This window comes from Elephantulus edwardii, unplaced genomic scaffold (genome assembly GCF_000299155.1).
Source record: "Elephantulus edwardii isolate Elephantulus edwardi_28Jun2011 unplaced genomic scaffold, EleEdw1.0 scaffold00130, whole genome shotgun sequence".
NCBI lineage: Eukaryota > Metazoa > Chordata > Mammalia > Macroscelidea > Macroscelididae > Elephantulus > Elephantulus edwardii.
In genome coordinates this window covers 3,182,841-3,191,833 of record NW_006399880.1, presented here as the reverse complement: position 1 = coordinate 3,191,833, position 8,993 = coordinate 3,182,841, and positions in this window count along the sequence as shown.

Below are 8,993 nucleotides of genomic sequence, written 5' to 3'. Positions count from 1 at the left end.
GGGTCACCTTTCTTTGTGATGGGAACAAATATAGATCTCTTCCAGTCAGTTGGCCAAGTGGTTGTTCTCCAGATTTCTTGGCACAACTTGGTGAGCATGTCCAGGGCAGCATCTGTTAGCTGAAATATGTCAACTGGTATACCATCTATTCCTAGAGCCTTATTTTTAGACTCTGTCTTATCATCATTTTTGGAAATGGGAACAACTAGAGTCTCTTTCAGTCAGTTAATCGGGTATTTTTCTTCCAAATTTCTTGGCATAGACTACTGAGCACATCCAGGGCTAGATCTATTTGCAGTTGAAACACCTCAAATGTTATTCCATCATTCCTAAAGTCTTCCTTTTTGATGATGAGTTCAGGGAAGTTTGAGCCTCTTCCTTCACTGCCAATAGTTCTTGGTCATGTGCTACTTAGCGAAATGATTCCATGTTGGCCAATTATTTTCAGAGCAGTGACTCGATATTCATTCCACCTTCTTTAGAAACTTCCTTGCCCATAAGAGCCTTCAGCATTACAACTCAAGGCTTGATTTCCATTCCCTAGAACTATGATACAATAAACATCTGCCCTTATGTACTACACGTTTTGTGGTACTTTATTACAGCAGCTCAAAGAAATCTAAGCAGGGATATATTTAGTTTGGGTTTGGTAGAATTCTATGTCTAAGCATAGTTAAATTAACATGACGTATAAATAAGTTTTTGTTGAAATATCTCCCTAGACTCTCTTACTGCCCATTGAGCTCCCATAATTTGACAAAATGGCACACATTTGCAAGTCCTGAGGTCACATGGTGAAGTGACCTTCTCATAGTACCCGACAACAGAATGATTTGACTTGGAGATGAGAGATAGTTTGAAATTTAATGAGTCAAAATCTAAGTGGAAAATTCTTCTGATCTTCAAATGTGTGAGATTGTAAACAAAGAATTCAAAGCTCAAAGATGCTTAAACAAAATGGAAATTACTTACTGAGAAATATTCGCTATAACACAGTGTGTACAATTTTAAGTGCACCATAACCTTTACCCTTTTTTGGTGGAACTGCATCCAACAGCATTTATCAGACTATGATGATCTGAATTACCACAATTCATCAGCCTTGTAGTAGTACTACAAACAAGAGTTTCATCCACGCACAAAATTCCATATGAAGCTTCCCAACCATCAAAACTGAAGAGAAAATTTCGGAAAGGAATTGGCAGACACAGAAGAATTTAATAAAACAACATGAACAAGAGCCTATGGTGATGAAGGAAGAAGTTCAGGCTGCTTTGAAGGAAATAGCAAAAAATAAGGCCCCACTAACAGATGGTATACCAATTGACATATTTCAGCTAACAGATGCTGCCCTGGACACGCTCACCAAGTTGTACCAAGAAATCTGGAGAACAACCACTTGGCCAACTGACTGGAAGGGATCTATATTTGTTCCCATCACAAAGAAAGGTGATCCAACAGAATGTTGAAATTATAGAACAATCTCATTGATTCCACATGCAAGCAAGATTCTACTGAAGATTATCCAAAAACAACTGGAACAGCATATCAACAGAGAACTGCCAGAAGTCCAGGCTGGGTTTAGAAGGGGTCGTGGTACTAGGGATATTGTAGCTAATGTTAGATGGATCTTAGCTGAAAGCAGGGAATACCAGAGGAAGGTGTATCTGTGTTTCATTGACTATGCAAAAACATTTGACTGTATGGATCATAACTGTGGCTGACTCTGAGAAGAATGGGAATCCCAGAACACTTGATCGTGCTAACGAGAAACCTATACTTGGACCAAGAGGCAGTCGTCAGAACAGAGCAAGGAAAAACACTGCATGGTTCAAAATTAGGAAGGGCTTATGCCAGGGATGTGTTCTGTCTCCATAACTTTTCAACCTGTATGTAGAGCAGATTATCCGGGAGGCTGGGCTCTATGAGGAGAAATGTGGTATCAGAATTGGTGGGAGATCTATCAACAATCTGCGTTATGCAGATGATGCAAGCCTGCTTGCTGAAACTGAGGAGGACCTGAAACATTTGCTGCAGAGGGCCAAGGACTGCAGCCTTCAATATGGATTGAGGCTCAATGTCAAGAAGACAAAGATTCTCACCACTGGACCAATTGGCAGCATCAGGATGGTTGGTGAAGAGATTGAGATTGTTCACAGCTTTAGTTTGTTTGGCTCCACAGTCAACACACACGGCACTAGTAGCCAGGAAATAAAAAAAGTATTGCAATAGGAAAGTCTGCTGTTAGGGTCCTCTCCAAAGTTCTGAAGAGCAATGGTGTCACTCTGGAGACTAAGGGGCTTCTGATACAGGCCATGGTCTTTGCAATCACTTGTTATGCATCAGAGAGTTGGACAATGGCTAGGGAGGATAGAAGGAGAATTGATTCCTTAGAGCTGTGGTGCTAGAGAAGAGTATTGAGGGTACCATGGACTGCTAGGAAAATAGACAGATTCATCCTGAAAAGGGTTAAACTGGGCGGCTCCTTGGAGGCAAGGATTCTGAGGCTTCGTCTAACATTCCTTGGATGTGTTATAAGGAGGAAGAGGTCCTTGGAGAGGGATATCATGCTTGGGAGGGTGGAGGGACAGCGCAGGAGGGAAAGACCCTCTATGAGGTGACTGATTCAGTGACTGGGGTAATCAGGATGGGTTTTTTGGAGACAGTGCAATTGGCACAGGACAGAGCAGAGTTTAGGGTTGTTGTACATAGGGTCGCTATGAGTCGCAAGTGACTCGACGGCACATAACAACAACAACATGCGAGAAAGAAGGCTGCACTATCTTTCTCTCCTCTAGAGAAAATTGCCATGGCACCTAGTTCACATGGAGAGGTAATAAAAAATGTGTGAAGGTCACACCTGGGGTCTGCCTGCTTTCTCCAAATAGTCCGTGGCTCCATCATCAGACCTTTCTCTGTTTTCTGCCACAAGACTTCTAAGGATCTTCATCCTGTGTCTTGTCTGCTTTCCAGAAATATAGTGGTTGGGCTTCGCCCTCATGGGATCTCAGATTTAAGGTTCTAGGGAATTAAGGAGTCACAGTCGTTTGGATCTTTTCTCCTAAACTCCCCTCCCCCATCACTTTCCCCACCCAGAAAATGAAATTGGAGTTATTTCCACTCTGCACCTGAAAGAACGCTGCCTTCATGTTTGGCCGCATACAGGCTGTCTCAATTACCCTCAGAGTTGCCTCTGTGAAAGGCCATCTAAACATTGGCAATCCTGCTGGGTTTTTCTTTCCACCTTGCCCTCCTCCTCCACCCTGGCATGGCCTCCAGATTCCCCGTCCATTTTCCCTGCTATGTCGTGTCCTCAGAGGAACCCCGACCCTCTTTATCCCTACAGCCCCAACTTCCACATGCTTTTACCACCATCCTCCTTGACTGCCTCTCTGATCAGATGACTGGCCTGGGAAGAACAAAGGAAACTAAAGAGTCATTCAGCTGCAGGGTCCAGGCTGGGATTTAGTGGTGACCTTGTGGAAAGAGCCCATCTGGAGTGCCTAAAATACAGCTTGAACCAGCAAGATTCTGAATTCAGCCCTGAGAACACAATGTGACAGAAACACAAGACAATTCACCAACTTGGGCAAAATTAGTGAATTCTTTTACTCCCCAAGGAAAGACATGGGGTTGGTGGCGAGGTTGGGCTTGACTGCTTCCATCTTTTGCCTTATCCCACTGTGGGTGTCATTTTCATTCTCCCAGACAAGTAGTTCCCAGCCTTACACGGAGAGATGGAAAATCACTCTCTCTACTTCCAATTCCAAAAGTCCAGAAAGAAATTCTGCTAGTCATAGCTTGGGTTCAGGTGCCTGTCCTGGCCAATCAACAAGATCCAAAGGTGGTATATACTAAGAGATGCTGGCTCCCCCTGGACTCACACTGGGTCTGTTGGAGGATGCTGCGTTTCTGAAAGAAGTGGGAAAGAGGACACTTCTCTGGAGAAAAAGAAACCAACAATTAGTAAATAAGAGGTGACCCAATTGAAAGACCACTAGGAGAGAATGCAGTAATATAATTGTTGTTAACACGGTGTTCACTAACTATATGTGTCTATTTGTCATTGAAAACCCTTTTATTCTTGAGTTCAAGAACTATCAACAACGTTTTCTATCATTTCAGAGAGCCCCACTGGAGAGTTCTAATATATAAATTATAGAATTTAGCCCCTGCATTTCATAGTTAAGGAAAATGAGGTCTAGAGAGAGGGATGCACGTAACACGCTCAACAATTTCGAGCCAGAACCAACAGTCTTAGGCCAGTATTTAGATGGCCTTTCATAGAAGTAATTTTTAAGGGTGACTGAGACAATTTGTACATAACTAAACACAAAAGTAGCATTCCTTGAATTTTTCAGTGAAAATTTAATTTGCTTGTAAACCCTTACCTAAATGACCATTTTTAAAGTTTTTTTTAAAAAAACAGCATTCCTATTTCAATTTAAGACCTTGTGGTAATAAACTGCAAGCTGCTCTGAAGACTTTGGCAAAAAATAATGTCTCAGTAATAGAGTATTAATTTACGTCCTCCAACAAGCTGATGCAGTTCTAGACATACTTATTCACCAGGCCCTGTCAGGAAATCTGGAAGATTAGTTACCTAGTCAACTGACTGACAGAGACCCATATTTATTCCATCCCTTAAAAAGGTGATCCAACAGAAAGTGGCAATTATCTAACAGTATCACTAACATCACGTGCAAGCAAAATCTTGCTGAAGATTACCTGAAATAGGCTAGAACAATACATCAACATAGAACTGCCAAAAAAAAACACCACAAAAAGGACTTAGAAGAAGCCGTGGCACCAGGAATATCATTGTTGATGTCAGATGGATCTTGGCTGAAAGCAGAGAGTACCAGAAGGTCTACTTGTGTTTTATTGACTGTGCAAAAATATTTGGCTGTGTCAATAACAACAAAGTATGGCTAATATTTAGAAGAGTGGGAATAACAGAACACTTAATTGTGTTAATGCAAAATCTATTTGGACAAAGAAGCTGTTGTCCAAACAGAGCCAGGGAGGTAAAAAATCAAGAAAGAAGTGCCTCAGTGAGGTATCCTTTCTCCATATCTATTCAATTTACATGCTGAACATATCATTCAAGAAGTAGAATTTACGAAGAAGAATGTGGCATCGGGATCAGAAGAAGACTCATCAACAATCTAAGTCCATGTAGATGACACAGGTTTGCTCACTTAAAGTAAGGAGGAGTTCAAGCATTTGGTGCAGATCAAGGACTACAGCCTTCAATATTGATTGCATCTCAACATCAAGAAGACAAAAATCCTCACCACTGGGGCCATGAACAGCATCATGATAGATGGAGAAACCATTGAGATTGGTAATAATTTCGTTTTACTTATATCTACAGTCAACATCCTTGGCACCAGTAGTCAGGAAATCAAATGACAAAGTTGCACTGAGAAAATCTGCTGTCAAAGACTTCTCCAGAGTGCTAAGGAGCAACAATGTCAGTCTAAAGACCAAGGTGCACTTCATTAAAATAGATTCTATTTAATTGCTTGTTATGCATCCCAGTTGAAAGCTGGGAAATGACTAAGGATGACAGAAGAATCAATGTCTTCAAGTTATGGTGCTGAAAAAGAGTGTTGAATATCCCATGGACTACAAGAGAACACATGTCTGTACTGGAGAAAGTGAAACTAGGGTGTGTTCCTCGCAAGAAAGGGTTTTGAAGTAGGAGGAAGACCCTCGATGAGGTGGATTGATTCTGTGAGTGGAGTGGTGGCAATGAACGTGTTTGAGACTGCGAGGTTGGCACAGGATAGAACGGCATTTAGGGCTCTTGTACATAGGGTCGCTATGAGTCGCAAACGACTCGATGGCACATAACAACAACAACAACATCATATACTTTGGGTATGTTGTCAGGAGGGGCTGGTCCTTGGAGAAGGACATCATGCTTAAAAAGGTGGCAGGTCAGTGGAAGAGAGGAAGACTCTAGATGAGACAGATTGACACACTGACTGTAGCAAGAAGTGTGTCAGAGAAAGTAAGGTTGGCTCAGGATAGGGCAAGATTCAGAGCCATTGTTCATAGACAGGGTCACTATGAGTTCTAGTCAACTCATTTGCACATAGCATTTCAATGATCTTTCATCTATATCTACCAAGTTGGAATAGACTCATAGCTGATCCTCCATTGGGTTTTCCAGACAATCAAAATCACATGAGAGAAGAATGCTCATCTTTCTCTCATAGAACAATGGTGGATTTGAACCACCTATCTCTGGGCCAATTGACAGCACCATAATAGGTGGAGAAGAGATTGAAGTTGTTAACAATTACAGCTTGCTTGGCTCCACTATCCACACTCTTGGCACCAGCAGTCAGGAAATTAAAAGATGAATTGCACTGAGAAAATCTGTTGTCAGGGACCTCTCCAGAGTACTGAGAAGCAACAATGTCAGCCTAGAGACCAAAGTGCACCTGATCCAGGCCATGGTCTTTGCAATTACTTGCTATGCATCAGAGAGCTGGACAATGATGAAGGATGATATAAGAAGAATTGATGCCTTTCAGTTATGGTGCTGGAGAAAGTCTCGACCATACCATGGTCCACCAAGAAGACAAATGAGTCTATATTAGAGAGGGTGAAACCTAGTTTCTCCTTGGAGTCATGAATTTTTAAGCTTCATCTCACATATTCTGGTCACATAGCCAGGAGAGACCTGTCCTTAGAGAAGGACATCATGCTCAGAAGGGTGGAGGGACAGCACAGGAAAGGAAGGTCCTGGATGAGATGGATTGATCAGTGACTGGGGTAATTAGGGTTGGTGTGTCAGAATCAGTGAGACTGGCTCAGAACAGGGCCGTACACACATAGGTCGCAGGTGACTTGACGGCACATAACAACAATGACATCTTTGGGTTCTTAGAGCAACTCTTTCTTTACCACTACTAAGTCAGAAGAGCTTCCTTGTGTCCCATCAAGATGGAACTTCCCTAAATTGACCCTCCAGTGGGTTTTCGGAGGTAACAAATCGCACTGAAGGAGATTACCATCTTTCTCCTACATAGCAGCTGGTGGATTCAAGACATGTACATTTGTGTTGGCAGTTCAGTTCCTTAACACTAAACCCACAGAGCTCCCTTTCCTCAATATTGTTGCTGTTAAGTGCAATTTAGTACAACTTACAGCAGCTCTATGAACAACAGATCTAAACCGTGTCCTGTCCTGTGTCATTAATTATCATCCCCAACACATTTGTGTCCATTGCTGCAGACCTTGTATCAACCCTTCTCATTGAAGGTCTTTTCCTCCTTCACTGATCTTCCACCTTTCCAAGCATGATGTCCCATTCCACAGATTAGCCTCTTCTGACAACATCCAAAATATGTGTGAGACAAAGCTTTGCCATCCTTGCCTCCAAGGAGCACTGTGGTTGCACTTTCTCCAAGACATATCTGTTTGTTTCTTTGGCAGGTCATGAGATATTAAACACTTCTTCAACACCGCAACTTCCATGCATAGATTCTTCTCCTGCCATCCTTATTCATTGTCCAATTCTCAGATGCACTGCAGGTGGTTGAAAAGAGTGTGGCTTGAATCATGTATACATGTCTTTGAACTGACACCATTGCTCTTCAGGATTTTGTAAAGATCCCTAACAACAGACTTTCACAATGGTGTATGTCTCCTGATCTCCTGACTGCTAGACTGTGGCTCTGAGCAAGCCCTACGAACAATTCCTCCACATTAACAGACCGTACAAGGTCTTCTTTACATCACTGACCTTGCAAGATTTTCTAGAAAGGGATCTGTGCTTAAATAAGTTTTATTAAATCCTGTATCCTCTACTCTCTTTTTTATAAGATTATAAAAAAAAACCTCTGAAATGCCCTACAAAACAAAACTTTGCTTATGCAGTATCCTAAACCAAAAATACGAAGCTCCACATTTTTTTGTCTTTATATCATCTACTCATATAAATGAAATGTTGTTGTTGTTATGTGTCATCAAGTAGCCTGTGACTCTTCTAAACCCAGCCTGCACTTCTGACAGTTCTCTGCTGATGTGATGTTCCAGTCGTTTTTGGATAATTTTCAGTATGCAATTTAGGAATAAATATTTTTAATAGACAAAGATTGTCTTAATTTTTAGGATCCAGAAAATAGCTGGCATTTATATGTTCTTCCTGTTGTTAGGTGCTGCTGAGTACAACTCATACCAAGCTGATGAACAATGGACCTGAACCCTCTCTTATCCTGTGCCATCCTCACACTTCCTGACACGTTATCACCCATTGTGGCAGTTATCACGTAAGTCCATCTGGTCAAGGGTCTTCCTCTCCTTCGCTGACCCTCCATCCTTCCTAACGTCAAAGTATGTGAGTTGAAGTCTCATTGTTCTTGCCTCCACAGAGCACTATAGCTAAACCCTCTCCAGGACATATTTGTTTCTTCTTTTGGCCATCCATGGGATGTTCAGTCCTCTTCTCCAACACCACAGCTCAAAGGCATCAATTCTTCTTCTGTCATCTTTATTTACTGTCCCACTTTCAAATGCATAGCAAGTGATCAGAACCACTATGGCCTGAACCAGACGCACCTTTATCACAAACTGACATCATTACCCCTCAATAATTTTGAGAGGTCCCTAACTGCAGACTCTTCCAGTCCAATGTGTCTCCTTATTTCCTGACTGCTGGTACCAAGAGTGTTGATTGTGGATCCAAGCAAGAAGAAGTTGACAGTTTTAATCTCTTCTCCATTCATCCTGATGTTACCTATCTGTCCCGAGGTAAGAATCTTTGCTTTCTTGGCATTGCAATGCAATGCATGCTGAAGGCTGTATTCCTTGATCTTCTGCAACAAGTATACAAAAAATCCTTTTTTTTAAATGCCATTTCCACATATACACACATACATATATTTGGATACAAATGCATTTTATGTACTTTATTCTATATCTTAAGAAATGCTGAGCGAGTTCGGCCCTTTTGATTTTCTTATTTTTTTCTATAA